We start from the raw sequence: 17259 nt of genomic DNA on the forward strand, positions 1-17259 counted from the left end.
ATAATAATAATAATAATAATAATAATAATAATAATAATTATGATGTCATTGGTTGGATTTAATTTGATTAAAATTGTAGTAATAATTAAACTACATACTATTTACATCTGTTGGTTTCGCACAAAAAGTAAGGAAATTTGTGTTTGCTAGATTTGCAACTGTCAATGGAAAATTGTTCTTAGTAGTCAGTATAATCTTTTAATGATATAAGTTTGCATATGGTAGAATACTGCATGTAATCATTTGTGTTTAGAAGTATATAGTTGGTGGCATATTGAAAGAATGTCTCATCCTAGGAGGTCTGTAACAACGTTGTGTACATTCCAGGGTGTTCTGGCATTCACCCCCACATCCTAGGAGCATGGGAAAGGTTGTACCTTCTTTTATTGTTTTACGGTAGGATAAACAATGTCAGTTTTAGTCTAAATGCCTTTTTTACATATAGATGAACTGTTGGATTTTCCAGACCAGCAGGTTAAGGGAAGTCGTTTATGGGGTCACACTCTGACACACACGCACGCAAACACACACGCACACACACATATACACATCCACATTCCAATGTAAGGAACAAACACCCACTGATGTATAAATAAAGACCGGGGCAGTCACAGAGCTGCGAGTCACAGAGCTGCGAGTCTCAGAGCCCTCACTCTCAGTGCGAGTGCTCTGTGCTGCCCTTGTATACAAGTAAAACTGTGTGTTTCTCCTCTCTGATTCTCAACTGAAGAAGTGTTTTAGAATACATCTCTTGACAGCAACGGTATAGTAAATCATATACCGTTGACAAGCATGTAAAGCATTTATGTTTAAATGGCGACACATTTGTAAGGAAAGTAATTTGTGGGTTGGGCTATTGACTCTTGTTAGCAGAGGTTGTGTGATGCTGTGAGGCAGCATTTCCCTCACAGGTGACAATGCTCACCCCCTACATCAGCGGTCCCCAACCCCCGGGCCTCGGACCGGTACCGGTCCGCGAGTCGTTTGGTACCGGGCCGCAAAAGTAAAGGCCCACGTGTGAAATGTATGGTTTTCAGGGTTTTTATCGGTTTTCAGCATTATTTTGTGATCGTTTTTATCGATAACTCGGTTTTCCTGGGTATTTTCACGTGTGTTATGAATAAATCTTCTTTTTTTCAGTACCAGTACTAGTTTTATTTTGTTGTATTTATCCGCGACACCTTAAAGGCCGGTCCGTGAAAATATTGTCGGGCATAAACCGGTCCGTTGCGCAAAGAAGGTTGGGGACCGCTGCCCTCCACCACATATGTCAAACTCAAGGCCCGCAGGATAAACTGCACCTGTGCAGATTCAGATGGAGCTGCATTCTAATGGGACACTCAAGGGAAAGAATGACCCGCAGAGTTTATTAGTTCCATTCCTGAAGCAATGGCCCAGCTCCGTCTACATGCGGATCAAACCTTGTATATGTTTTAATTTATTTTTTCTGGGGGGTTTTGCAGCATGTTCATATTTCTATTTCATATTTTGACAGGATATATTTTTATGGAGAGCAAAATATTTAAAGTTAAAGTTTATTTTTCTTTAAATTTATTTAATCTGGAATAATATTCCTGTCTGTTTTTATTCATATTTATGTTTAAAAAACATTGTCTTAGTGTGTCCAATAAATGTTTGTCTTGTTTGGCCCGCGACCTAAGGTGTGCCTTGAGGTTTGGCCCCCTGTGCAATTGAGTTTGACACCCCTGCCCTACACAGTGGCGTTTATAAATGATTACCTGCAGAATTGAGTAGTGGACAGGATGGGATGCCTGCCTGCAGCCCTGACCTCAAACTTACTGAACACTTGTAGGATTAAGCTTAATGTTATATTTGGGATCATTTCTGTTACACAAGGCAAGGCAAGGCAAGGCAAGTTTATTTGTATAGCACAATTCAACAACAAGGTGATTCAAAGTGCTTTACAGAGACATTAGAAACAAGAACAAATAAAAAGCATGATTTAAAATTGATTAAAACAAGCAAATAAACTAACTAACTAATTAACAAACAAACAAACAAACAACAGTATATAAAATCAAAACAGATAAAATCAGAACAGTAGATAAAATCAGTAGTTAAATGTAAGTTTTGAAATTTAAGCTTAAAAGTGTGGATTTGGTGCTTTATTCAAATGCAGCTGAGAACAGGTGAGTCTTCAACCTGGATTTAAATAAACTGAGTGTTTCAGCTGATCTGAGGCTTTCTGGGAGTTTGTTCCAGATATAAGGAGCATAAAAGCTGAATGCAGCTTCTCCGTGTCTGGTTCTGACTCTGGGAACTGATAAAAGACCGGATCCAGATGACCTGAGGGATCTGGAAGGTTCATACTGGGTCAGGAGGTCATTGATGTATTTTGGTCCTAAACCATTCAGAGCTTTATAGGCCAGCATCAGAACTTTAAAGTCTATCCTCTGACGGACAGGCAGCCAGTGTAAAGACCTCAGAGCTGGACTGATGTGGTCCACTTTTTTGGTCTTAGTGAGGACTCGAGCAGCAGAGTTCTGAATGAGCTGTAGTTGTCTGACTGATTTTTTAGGTAGACCTGTAAAGATGCTGTTACAGTAATCAAGCCTACTAAAGATGAATGCATGGACTAGTTTTTCCAGGTCCTGTTGAGACATCAGATCTTTTATCCTTGATATATTCTTGAGGTGATAGTAAGCTGACTTTGTTATTGTCTTAATGTGTTTTTCTAAGTTTAGGTCTGCATCCATCACTATACCCAAATTTCTCGCCTGGTTTGTGGTTTTTAGATGTATAGATTGAAGTTCTCTGGTGACCTGTAATCGTTTTTCTTTGGCGCCAAAGACTATTACCTCAGTTTTGTTTTTGTTTAGCTGGAGAAAATTGTGGCACAACCAGTCATTGATTTCCTCAATGCATTTACCAAGAGCCTGTACAGGGCCTCGGTCTCCTGGTGACATTGTGATATATATTTGTGTGTCATCTGCATAGCTGTGATAGTTTATTTTGTTGTTGTTTATAATCTGTGCCAGTGGGAGCATGTAGATGTTAAACAGAAGGGGTCCCAAGATGGAACCTTGGGGAACTCCACATGTGATACTTGTCTGCTCAGATGTGAAGTTACCTATTGATACAAAGTATTTCCTGTTTTCTACGTATGTTTTGAACCAGTTTAGTACAGTTCCTGAAAGACCTGTCCAGTTCTCCAGTCGTTTGAGTAATGTGTTGTGGTCAACTGTATCAAATGCTGCACTGAGATCCAGTAAGACTAGGACTGACATTTTTCCACTGTCTGTATTCAGACATATGTCATTAAACACTTTGGTCAGAGCGGTTTCAGTGCTGTGGTTCTGTCTAAAACCTGACTGGAAGGCCTCGTAGCAGTTATTCTGTTTTAAGAAGTAACTGAGCTGTTGAGAAACTGCTTTTTCAATGATCTTACTTAAAAACGGGAGATTTGAGATCGGCCTGTAGTTGTTCATTTGTGTCTTGTCAAGATTGTCCTTTTTCAGTATAGGTTTGATTACAGCAGTTTTTAGTGATTCTGGAAACACACCTGATAATAAAGAATAATGTTTATAATTTCTGATATGTTTTTAAAAGATTTATTTAAAATCTTTTATTTTTTTATTTAAAATTAGAGCCCAGATGTGAGTGTTACCAAGAGTAAATTCCTTACATTGAGTGTTTTGTTGCATTAGTGTTTTATTTCCTGACGTTCCTATAAATGTCTAGTCAACTGTGGAAGATTGCACCTAAAAGATTTTTGGGAGGGTTCTTTGTTTTTTTGTTTGTTTGCTTTTTGCTAACGCTAACTGCAGTGCTGAAAAAAAAAAGCCAAAATGAAATCATTGCTCCAGTCAAACCAATAATAATTTCAGGCCACCATTCTGAAGAGCTCTGGACTTCCTTTGGGTTTAAATTACTTAACTCCTCGTTGGAGGGGAGAGGTAGGGGAAACAGGGGGACAAAGGAGGGTGGGAACAACTGAGCTGTAGTGCTTTTTTTCACTGTGCAATGTTTTTTCTTATATTATATGCAATAATCACTGCGCAATAGACTCACTCAAATGTGTAATCTATGTGTTCATATTCATCCATATTATATATTCTGTATTTTTATATGTGCATATATGGTATATTTATTCTTAGCCTTACTCTCATCCCCTTTTAATTGTATCTGTAACATGCAACTTGTGTCGCTGCTGTGCTGCTGGAAACTGAATTTCCCGCAGGAACCCACCCGAGGGGTTAATAAAGTTTCATCTAATCTAAATTCAAAGTCACTGGGTTTTTCAGCACTCTGCAAAGGTTGTGAAATTTTATCACCTACTGTATACCAGGCCATGTGTAAAACGAATAACTGACGGACAGAGGGATAACATCAAATAATATAACCAATATAACCATACCATAACCAAAATACATTTCTCACACAGGTGACGATAACGAAGTCGTATAGATTGAGTAGGCCTACCTTGAGGAAGTTGAAACTTGTCTGCAGTGTTTTTGTTTGTTTCTCCTACACAAACGATGGCTTTTATCTTGTTTCCTTAGCCTGCAACACTTCATTTATCCTGTCAAAAACAGGTGTGCCATATGGGGAATGAACAGAACTGAAGTCGTTTGCATGTTACAAAACATCTAATGATGCAAATTTTTATCTAACGTGTGCCTTGATGGCTAAAAGTTAGTAGTGGCTCCAGGTGTGCGATGAGTTGTTGGTTTGGATAACAATTCTTATTGTGTCACCATCATTTGTTGCTCCTACGGAGGATAAAATGTTGGTCATGAACCATAAAGAAAATCCAGAAACTATAATAACAATGTGGTAGTAGAGTTAAACATGTCATACCTGATAATGACCACAGATTTCTGAGCGAGGGATCAACTCAAAACTACCTGTGACTTCACTTTGGAAAATGATAAGATCATCACATGCAAACAAATGACCTGTTCATAAGCTTATAAATGAGGTGGCTAATGAGAGTGCGGAAGAACCTTAGAGTTTTATAATGTTCACTGTAAAGGCAGATTGTGGCACAGCTGTCACACATCCTATCTATGCAGTAATCCTGGACACGCTCCATAGAAACATGGATGACATCCACTGCAGACAGACGCCACACACCAACTAACAGCCAATCACAGGGAGAGAGAAAGGAGATTCAATTAAACCAATGAAATTATAATACTCTGCTCATCGGCTCTGAAATGTTCAAACCTGTGTCAGAGCATCTGCAGTCAGTTGTCATGTGATGGCATTCTCACTGACAGATAAATCTGCGTAAAATTTCAACTTTATGAGATAAAGCTCAAAGATTCAGAGCCACGCCTCATGACATGATTTCTAACATGTAGCTGCCCAAGCCAGTGTGACAAACAAGCTGTTCTGTCCCAAGTAAAAGATTAAAAATGGTTCATAATAATTTAGTGATAAAAATGTCATATTTCATCTCTGGTAATTTATGTTAAAAAAAAGTCATTTAGTTAAAAAATATTTTCTATACAGTCAGCATTAGTTTTTCTGTATTTTATTTAAATGCTAAAGCCTCGTACAGTTAGAGACAATTGGAAATTAAAAAGCAGCAAGAAAATCTGGAAATGGATTTACAGATGTTGGAGATGGAGGAAAAAGCTGCAGCTGCTACGGCAAAAGCAGAGGTTCTAGAAGCTGTGGGCTTGTCCCACTGGGACAAGCCACTGAATGGGCTTGTCCTTCAGTGGGACAAGCCCATTCAGTGGCTTGTCCTTCAGTGGGCTGGTACAAATGTACTGTTTATAAGACTGGGGAAACCTGCAGTCAGCTGTGAGTGACGAAACATTTCTCCCACAAAACGCTACGTCCAGATGAACTGAATCAACTTTTGGAGGTTGATACAACTGGTATCAGAGAGGATGATCTAACACGTTATTGTCCAGTCCACAAGAAAACACATCCTCTAGCCAAATGTAGAGCTTTCCAGATCAAACTACTACATGAAAGACGAAACATTCTCAAAGAACACAAACGTCTCCCATGCACACAATAAAGGACTGCGACTTCAAGGTCAAGTGTGAGGAGTGCCAAAGTGAAAAACATTCCTCTGCCACGCACCCTGACACGGGTCAAAAACCCCAGCCAGAAAACACACCTGAACCAGAGCCTCAGCCTCAAGACAACACTCCACCCAAGGTTGTTTTTTTCCACTCTACCCAAGGTAACATCATGATGCACTGAAATCTACAGTGAAGGCTGTCTTCCACGTCCTTGCTCCAAGGTATGTCTAGTCTAGTTTTCCCTAAAGGTCAACCAGAATGGTCTTTTAAGATGTACGCCACTGGCACGCCCTGAATTCTTTGAGTTATTTGGATTCAAGGATAGACCTCTGATGTACCATATAAGAACGTGTGGTTCCAAATTGAGCCTGTAGGTGAAGGCCCACGTCTAGACCTCCCTCCTCTCATTGAATGTGATGACTGACTGCCAAATTCTTGAGCCACGATCTCAACAGTTACTTTATTTCAACAAAGTAACTGTATTCCTAATACCACCTTTTTAAACAATAGCTTAAATGGAATACAGTTACTCATATTTTGTATTTTGAATATGTAACGCTGGTATATGTATTCCAACACTGCTTGTAGCACAGAGTGACTCAGTTCTATGTATGTGCTTTTGCTAAAAGTAATTCCTCCTGTAATCAAATCAGAAATCAATCAAAATATAATCAAGAATCAGTTGAACAAGAATATATTCATTAAAAGGAAATCATTATAGTGTTTAAACCTGTCAGTCCAGATTTTCTTTATGTCTGTGTGCACTCTTTCTGTGGAGACAGAGAAATAGAAAGGTTTTAGATTTTATTATGATACCAGTCACAAAAAAATCACTCCCCCTTCCTTTTTTTTTTTTTATAAAGCATCAATCAAACCTGAAATAAGTTTCCACCCAAGCCTCTGAGAATCATGTGATTGATACACCACAACGTCTTCCTTATAACATCACAGTAATGTAATGGGTCACTTGAAAGTGAAAAGAAACAGTAAAACAGTAAAACAGTAATCATAAGATAACCTGTGGTAGTTGCTCTAATACAGGTATTCAGTCTCGATTTTCAAAACACCAGCAGTGACGTAGTGAATAGTTTTGAATAGTATATTATAGATGTTAGATAAGCATGTGTGGATTGTTCTCTCTGCTTCAGCTGCGCTGAAAACAACACTTGTTGGCATTAAAGGAAGCTGCTCACTGAGCTACAGGAGGACTCGGGTGAGTGGCAGTATTTTGAATATTAAATCTTCATGAGTTTGAATGAGTTTCTCTCACTGAGATTATCCTGAGTTGGTCTCTAATTAATATTTTACACATTAAAATACCAAGTGGTGCAAAGGTCCTGCGCCACGCCTCATTTCTTTATATTTTTTGATTCAATTTTTGCTACAAGGAGTCAGTTAACTGTAATTTTTTTGAGTGGTGACAAAAATATGTGTCCAGGCTTTCTGAAGACCCCTTGAAAATTATGCTCTGCACCTTGGCTGATTTTTTTTAACTTATGTTCAGTCAAGTTCTTGTACCTGACCTTTTTCAATGGAATGCTTTATTTTTTGGTTAATACTGACCTATACATTCAATTCAAGTTAATATTACACAATTAAAATAAAGATTGGAAAATAATAAAACTGGTACCAAATACCAAATATTGATTTTCAAGCTTATCAGGATGATGAAAATTACTTTTCCCCCTAGATTAACGCAGAGGTTCCCAAAGTGGGGGGGACACAGAGCTATTGCGACAAAAACAAAAAACGCTTGGACACTGCTAGCACAATGGACAGGTTTTTGATTGGTAGTGATGTGCGATACCACTGATTTCCTTTCCGATCCGATACCAAGTAAAATTCAGGGTGGTATCGACAATACTGATCCGATACCAATACTTTGTACAAAAATGTATTTTATTTATTGTATCTTTTATTGTATCTCAAATTATAGCATCATAATGATTACAGGACGTCAGCTTACTTGTTCTTATCACTTAATAATGCAGAATTTATCATATAGAAATAAAAAAACTGAAGTTGTGCGATATTTGAACGCCTTGCCTGCTTGCAGCACTAAAGGACTCTGTGAGAGACGTCTGTCTCTGTCACGACCTGCAGGATCGGCAAGGCGCTGATCAGAATCTCCCCACTCCTACCTCTCCTTTTCTTCTCTCTCTCCCTCTATCTCCCCCTCTCTCCCTCTCCCCCCTGTTTTGCCGGGGCAGAACTCATGGTGGGTTCACGCCCTCGGCCCACGCCTTCCTGGATTTGGAACACCCTGGCCTCATCAGACCAGCTGGTATTTTAGAGGGAGGAGGTCAGCTGTTCAACGCTGGATTTTTGTGAAGACGCTAATTCCCCGGACCCATCCCCATGTTTCCCCGTGTGGAGTGTGGAAGGAGTGACTGGTTGCTAGCGGCGAGAGAGAGGTTGGACTGAGCGCGTGTGTGATTCCCCTGTTTTCCCTGGAGCCCTGCGCCTTTACATCTTGTATATAGCGCTATCCCCGCACTGTCTGTAAATACACTTGGTGAAGATCTGTAAATAAAATCGTCTTTGTTAAAACGCTACTCCAGAGTCCTGCGAGTGGATCCTCAGAACAACCCGTGACAGTCTCGCCCTAGCAGCACCTGACCACTCCTCTCTTGAGTTCACCTCAACATACGCTCGTCATATTCTGTGTCAAACACACTAACCCTAGTGTGTTTGACTAGGGTTAGTGGTGTTGCCACAATACCTCACTTTCTTGCCACATGTATCGCAAACCACGTCTCGACCGTTTGTGGAGGTAAAGAACGTCCGCACATGACTCCATTTACGCTCAGCCATTGTTGTGAGTGTGCACGCCAGGTGCAACGGCACATTTATACAGCCATATTTCGCACATGACTATTAGTGATGGGATTTCCGGTTCTCCAAAAAGAGCCGCTCTTTGGGCTCTCAACCGCCTCCTTAGGTTGTTTTGTTGCTTTAATTAATTTATTATTAACAATAATATAGGATTATGCACAAAAAGAGTTACTAATGAAAAAAAGTGTTTATATTTATATATGTTATATATAAATATATGCGGTGGCCCCTAGAGTCAAAACATGTACAGAATCCAAAACAGAGCTACCTAGATCAGTTAAATTACACAATTGAAAGCATATGTGTATGGTTTGTGTATTTATACACAAGCACTCATATATATTCAAATAATTTAAAAAACTAAATAGATAATTTTTTAAAAAAAGTTCATTTACCTGTTACTACCACACACCAAATCCGGTCTTTAGTACTTCCTGACTTGTGAAGCCACTAGGTAACAAAAGCTCAACACTGTGCCTAGCATCCTGGAGCACTTCTGTTGTCTTTTGTACGTGTTTTGTAGTTTGTATGTGCTTTGTCTGTAGGGGCCACCGTAAATATACTTTTATTTATTCACTCCACATAAAATGTAATAAATAAATCATATAATACAAAAACCAACTATTTACATTTCAACTTTTAACTATTTAAATTTTCAGCTTTTTCCTTTTAAACAAATTTAAAGTGAAACAACACAAAACACTGCAAACCACAACACAATTACATATAAATTAAAATATGAAAACAACAAGAAAATGCACATTCTCTGTCATATGGGCCTTTCTGAATCCTTTATCATCCACAACTTAAAATAGCTGTTGATGATTGCTATTGTTGAGGTTTAAATGTATCATCTTAAATGTGTATATGCTGATTATATTGCTTCATATGAGAAAGGCCTAACTCTGAGTACACTCTGTGCCAAAAAGGGCTGACAGGAAACTGCATTCTTTTGCAGAAGCGTGCTTTTGCAGCTAGAATGAAGTGAAAGTGAAACCAACTAGGCTGTTTGATGCACACTAGAGAGCAAGTAAATACCTGGGCTTCCGTTTGTGCTTCAGACCTTGGGTTGTGTGTTGTGTGCTAAGGTCTCCATATCCAGGATATGTTAATTAAAGATCATTTTAAAAGTAAAAGACCACTTTGAGCCGTGTCTTTCTTGGCCCTGAAGAATCCGTTGTTGTCCCTGGCTCTCTTTCTCTGTCTCTCCCTCCCGCTCTGTTCCTGTGTAGGGCTGGGTGTCGTCACTGATTTCTAAAATTGATTCAATTCCGATTCCCAAGGTCCCGAATCGATTCAATCCACGATTCAATTCAATTCAATTTGAATCTGGGAAATTTTGACAGTCAGAAATATTATAATTCAGATCAGTACATTTACATATTTTTGTATCTATAAAAAGGAAGCTGACACACGCAAGACTTTATCAAAGGTGTAAGCGTCACAGCAGATGCCTTTGTGTCAAAGTAGCTGAAGATAAAACACAGAAGAACATGAAGGTGATTTTCCTGGCCTGAGATTTTATAAAAATATTCTGCAGTAGATCACAAACAAAAGAAAACCATTAATCAACTTATGAACGTTACCTCTGAAGTTACAGCGGTTTTATTAGAGACACGGCTAAGCGTTTTGCATTTTGCATAATTTTAAAAAGTTTAAATTTGTTCAGAAGCCTGTTGAACGGCAGAAATTAGGTTTTCTTTTCGGAAGTATGTAAAATGAAACAAAAAAAAAACAGCGGCCGACTGCGCTGTAAACAACGGTAGACTTGTGCGTAACAAGCAAGCGAATAATGCAGAAAACAGAATTTTAGACGGGAAACTGTTCTTGAAGTACAGAGAGAGAGAGAGAGAGAGAGCTGTGCATGAAGTGAGATTTTATCGTGGTGGAAGCAAAACAGGAAAAGTCAGTGGGAATTTATGACGATGTTTATGTGAAGCGTAGTTTGGATCTTCTTTGCTTCTGGTTCGGTCAGTATTGTTTAGAGAGAGATAAAACTAACAGCTTTAGAATCAGCGCAAAAAGGGCGTAAACACAAAGCGCGGACCCGCCGACAGATCAGAATCAGCGAGATGTCGGCTTTCAGGCCCGACCGTGTCCGTGCTGTCGGGTGAGAAAGGCAACATCTCACTGATTCTGATCCGTCGGCGGGTCCGCGCTGTGTGTTTAGGTCTTTGTGCAGAATCCGTGGACCTGCTCTCATTTACTGTTTTAGCTGTTTGGTGGTTGTTGAAATTTTGTGAGGTTTCACCTGAGATTCTGGCATTTCGGGCAAAATAAATTTATATTAAAAAATCGATTCAGGATTTTAATAAATCGATTTCACGTTATCCAAGCCCGAATCAATTTTAATGGATAAATTGATTATAAAAACCCACCCCTATTCCTGTGCTACTGCGAGTGTAACTACCGCCCCTCGCGGGAGTTTGCTTCATTCTTCCTGGCCGCTGTTTACATCCCGCCAGACGCGGATGCGCAAGCAGCTCAGTGCGCACTCGCGGAGCAGATTCTCCACATGGAGCGGACATACCCGGACTCTCTCATCATTGCTCTTGGGGACTTTAACAAAGCCAATCTGAGCCATGAGCTTCCAAAATATAAGCAGTATATTAAATGCCCGACCAGAGAGGAGAGGACAATTAGACCACTGCTACAGCACGATCAGCGGGGCCTATCGCGCGGTGCCCCGCGCTTCACTCGGACTTTCTGACCACGCCATGATCCACCTTATCCCCACGTACAGACAGAGACTGAAGCTCTCCAAACCTGTCGTGAGGACTAAAAAACTGTGGAGCAACGAGGCTGTGGAGGAGCTTCGCACGTGTTTGGAGACCACAGACTGGGACACAATCAAGGCTGCTTCTAACAGCTTGGACGAGTTTACGGACACTGTCACCTCCTATATCCACTTCTGTGAGGACAGCATTGTGCCATCACGCACCAGGGTGAGTTATAACAATGACAAACCCTGGTTCACCCCTAAACTCAAAAAGCTGTGGCTGGAAAAGAGAAAGGCGTTCAGAAGCGGAGACAGGGACTGCTACAGAGAGGCCAAGTACAGGTTCACTAAAGAAGTGGACATTGCTAAACATCAGCACTCTGAGAAGATGCAGCAGCAGATCTCAGAGAATGACTCGGCCTCTGTGTGGAAAGGTTTTAGGAATATCACCAACTACAAGCCTAAAACCCCCCACTCCACTGATGACTTGCTCTTGGCCAACACCCTCAACGACTTCTACTGTCGTTTTGACGAGCCATCAGGCAGCCTTCACACCTCCAACGGCCCCAACAATAGAGACACTTTGGACACTCATTCCCCCACCTCTCCCCCCTCCATAGAGCCATCACCACCTTCAAACTGTTCACCTACAACACCCCCCTCCTCACCCCACACAAAAGAGGATTTCACACCACCTCCTCCCACCACAACTCTTCATATTCATGAAGCAGATGTGAGGAAGCAGTTTAAGAGTCTGAATGCTCGGAAAGCTCCCGGCCCAGACGGCGTGTCTCCTGCCACCCTCAGACACTGTGCAAACGAGCTGGCCCCAGTGTTTTCTGGCCTTTTCAACTCCTCACTGCAGGCATGTCATGTGCCTGCCTGCTTCAAGTCCTCTACCATAATCCCTGTCCCCAAGAAACCTAGGATCACTGGACTAAATGACTACAGACCCGTGGCTCTGACATCTGTGGTCATGAAGTCATTTGAGCGCCTAGTTCTCTCCCATCTCAAGACCCTCACGGCCCCCCTCCTGGACCCCCTGCAGTTTGCATACAGAGCCAACAGGTCTGTAGACGACGCCATCAACATGGCCCTACACTTCATCCTGCAGCATCTGGACTCCCCAGGAACCTACGCCAGGATCCTGTTTGTGGACTTCAGCTCTGCCTTCAACACCATCCTTCCAGACCATCTCCGAGGCGAGCTTTCCCAGATGAATGTGCCTGATCCCATCTGCCGGTGGATCACTGACTTCCTGACGGACAGGAAGCAGCATGTGAGGCTGGGAAAGAATGTCTCGGACTCCCGGACCATCAGCACCGGCTCCCCTCAGGGCTGTGTTCTTTCTCCTCTGCTCTTCTCCCTGTACACCAACTGCTGCACCTCCACCCACCAGTCTGTCAAGCTAATCAAGTTTGCAGATGACACCACCGTTATTGGGCTCATCTCGGACGGGGATGAGTCTGCCTACAGGAGGGAGGTTGAACGTCTGGTGTCCTGGTGCAGCCACAACAACCTGGTGCTAAATGCCCAGAAGACAGTGGAGATTATTGTGGACTTCAGGAAGCACACAGCCCCACTCCCCCCCATCATCCTGACTGACACCCCCATCACCTCTGTGGACTCATTCCGCTTCCTGGGTACCACCATCACCCAGGACCTGAAGTGGGAGCCCACCATCACCTCCGTCATCAAGAAAGCCCAGCAGAGGATGTACTTCCTGAGGCAGCTGAAGAAATTCAACCTGCCAACACGGACGATGATGCAATTCTACACCGCAATCATCGAGTCCATCCTCACCTCCTCCATCACCGTGTGGTACCCTGGAGCCACTATCAGGGACAAACAGAGACTGCAGCGTGTTGTGCGCTCTGCTGAGAAGGTGATTGGCTGCAGACTCCCATCTCTGCAGGACCTGTACACCTCCAGGACATTGCGGCATGCAGCTCGGATCTCAGCTGACCCTTCTCACCCTGGACACAGTCTGTTTGACCTGCTCCCCTCAGGCAGGAGGCTCCGGTCCATTCGCACCAGAACCTCTCGCCATAAGAACAGTTTCTTCCCCTCTGCTGTTGGACACATGAACAATAACCATATGACTGTTCCCGCTACTAACACATGACCCTACGCTGTGTTCACTGCATCATTCCATGTTTGGCACTGATCACCACCTGCACTCATCTATATATCTTTCTACGCAGCACTTTTTATTCTTATTCTCATGTATATATCTCATGTATATCTCATGCACATATCTTTCTACATAGCACTTTTAATTCTTACTCTTATTTTTATTTTTCTATGACAGTATGTTTGCACTGAAGCACCGCAGCAATTTCCTAATGTTGTAAACCTGCTCAACATTTGGCAATAAACCCCTTTCTGATTCTGATTCTGATTCTGATTCCCCCTCTTCCCAGCGCAAAGCACAAGGCTTGCGTGCGGAGTGAAGCGGAAAAAGAGTGCGAGAAAGAGGGTGAGAGAAAGGGGGGAAAAACCCCATGACTCCAAATAAGGAGCCGGCTCACGTCGTTCACTTCAAATATCCGGCTCTAAGAGCCGTTTCGTTAGCTAACGACACATCACTAATGACTATGAAAGGCGGAAGAGGAAGTAGTTCCTTCCAATGTAGACAATCCAAATGATATAGTTTCTTTCCATTGTGTGCCTTTTTTATGATAAAATACAAATTTACCCTAAATTATTAAAATATAAATTTTTTAATGTGAAAATCAATTCTAGAAAGTAAATGACTGGTATCGGAGGAATCGATATTTCAATATCAATCCGCACATCACTATTGATTGGCCTTCCACACAAATGCAAAGGCAAGGCAAGGCAAATTTATTTGTATAGCACAATTCAACAACAAGGTGATTCAAAGTGCTTTACAGAGACATTAGAAACAAAAACAAATAAAAAGCATGATTTAAAATTGATTAAAACAAGCAAACAAACAAAACAGTATATAAAATCAAAACAGATAAAATCAGAACAGTAGATAAAATCAGTAGTTAAATGTAAGTTTTGAAATTTAAGCTTAAAAGTGTGGATTTGGTGTTTTATTCAAATGCAGCTGAGAACAGGTGAGTCTTCAACCTGGATTTAAATAAACTGAGTGTTTCAGCTGATCTGAGGCTTTCTGGGAGTTTGTTCCAGATATAAGGAGCATAAAAGCTGAATGCAGCTTCTCCGTGTCTGGTTCTGACTCTGGGAACTGATAAAAGACCGGATCCAGATGACCTGAGGGATCTGGAAGGTTCATACTGGGTCAGGAGGTCACTGATGTATTTTGGTCCTAAACCATTCAGAGCTTTATAGACCAGCATCAGAACTTTAAAGTCTATCCTCTGACGGACAGGCAGCCAGTGTAAAGACCTCAGAGCTGGACTGATGTGGTCCACTTTTTTGGTCTTAGTGAGGACTCGAGCAGCAGAGTTCTGAATGAGCTGTAGTTGTCTGACTGATTTTTTAGGTAGACCTGTAAAGATGCTGTTACAGTAATCAAGCCTACTAAAGATGAATGCATGGACTAGTTTTTCCAGGTCCTGTTGAGACATCAGATCTTTTATCCTTGAAATATTCTTGAGGTGATAGTAAGCTGACTTTGTTATTGTCTCTAATGTGTTTTTCTAAGTTTAGGTCTGCATCGATCACTACACCCAAATTTCTCGCCTGGTTTGTGGTTTTTAGATGTATAGATTGAAGTTCTCTGGTGACCTGTAATCGTTTTTCTTTGGCGCCAAAGACTATTACCTCAGTTTTGTTTTTGTTTAGCTGGAGAAAATTGTGGCACAACCAGTCATTGATTTCCTCAATGCATTTACCAAGAGCCTGCACAGGGCCTTGGTCTCCTGGTGACATTGTGATATATATTTGTGTGTCATCTGCATAGCTGTGATAGTTTATTTTGTTGTTGTTTATAATCTGTGCCAGTGGGAGCATGTAAATGTTAAACAGAAGGGGTCCCAAGATGGAATCTTGGGGAACTCCACATGTGATACTTGTCTGTTCAGATGTGAAGTTACCTATTGATACAAAGTATTTCCTGTTTTCTAAGTATGTTTTGAACCAGTTTAGTACAGTTCCTGAAAGACCTGCCCAGTTCTCCAGTCATTTGAGTAATATGTTGTGGTCAACTGTATCAAATGCTGCACTGAGATCCAGTAAAACTAAGACTGACATTTTTCCACTGTCTGTATTCAGACATGTGTCATTAAACACTTTGGTCAGAGTGGTTTCAGTGCTGTGGTTCTGTCTAAAACCTGACTGGAAGGCATCGTAGCAGTTATTCTGTTTTAAGAAGTAACTGAGCTGTTGAGAAACTGCTTTTTCAATGATCTTACTTAAAAATGGGAGATTTGAGATCGGCCTGTAGTTGTTCATTTGTGTCTTGTCAAGATTGTCGTTTTTCAGTATAGGTTTGATTACAGCAGTTTTTAGTGGTTCTGGAAACACACCTGATAATAAAGAAAAGTTGACGATCTGTAACAGGTCTGACTCTAAAGTCTTTGAGACCTTTTTGAAAAAACTTGTTGGCAGGACATCTAAACAGCAGGAGGAGGAGTTCAGTTGACCTAAGATGTCCTCCAGGTCTTTGCTGTTAATCGGGTGAAACTGTTTCATGGTGTTTAAACAGTTTTTTGGTGGACACAGTACATTTCCTGGATCTGCTGTTGATGTACCAATTGCTTGTATAATTTTTTGGATTTTTTCCGTGAAGAATTTGGCAAAGTCATTGCAGGCCATGGTCGAATGAAGTTCAGCTGCCACTGACACAGGAGGGTTTGTTAGCCTGTCAACTGTAGAAAATAAGACACGAGCATTATGGCTGTTTTTAGTGATGATGTCAGAGAAGTAGGACCTCCTTGCACTCCTCAGTTGTAAATTATAATTGTGAAGTTTCTCTTTATAGATGTCATAATGAACCTGGAGGTTTGTTTTTCTCCATCTGCGCTCAGCTTTCCTACACTCTCTTTTTTCATTTTTCACCAGTGTGGAGTTTCTCCATGGAGACTTTTTCCTTCCAGAGATAACCTTCACCTTAATGGGAGCAATAGTGTCCATTACATTTAACATTTTAGCATTGAAGCTATTGACGAGCTCATTGACTGACCCTCTGGACAGGTCAGGTGTTAATGGGAAGACCTGGTTAAAAATTGCACTACTGTGTTCAGTTATACACCGTTTTGTGATCACTGTTGTTGATATATTTATGTGGGCTGAGATTTTACTTTCAAAGAAAACACAGTAATGATCAGACACGCCCACATCAGACACAGTAACCTTTGAAATGCTCAGGCCCTTGGAGATCAGTAGGTCAAGAGTATGTCCTCTAGAAGCATCGGCAAAACTTCCTTCCAAGCCAAATACTAGAAAATATGATGAAGCATATCTTGCTTTGGCTTCACCTGCACTACTGCCAAGGTAGGTATCCCTGACAGAATTAGTTTCCCCTGCATCAGGAGCACGAGCTAATGAAAATGTTATTATTAGTATTATTATTATTATTATTACCTCTAATGACACATGTTGTCATAGGAAGGTGGGGTACACCCTGCATTCAGGTCTTCTATTCCTCTGAACACAGATCATGATAGACACATTCAAACAAAGAAGCTATAACTGACTAGTATGGACAAGTTAGGAGGAAATTCCTACAAGTCACATGCCCTAAAACTGAAAGCATGTTTATAT

Source organism: Maylandia zebra, linkage group LG3 (assembly GCF_041146795.1).
Source record: "Maylandia zebra isolate NMK-2024a linkage group LG3, Mzebra_GT3a, whole genome shotgun sequence".
NCBI classification, from domain to species: domain Eukaryota; kingdom Metazoa; phylum Chordata; class Actinopteri; order Cichliformes; family Cichlidae; genus Maylandia; species Maylandia zebra.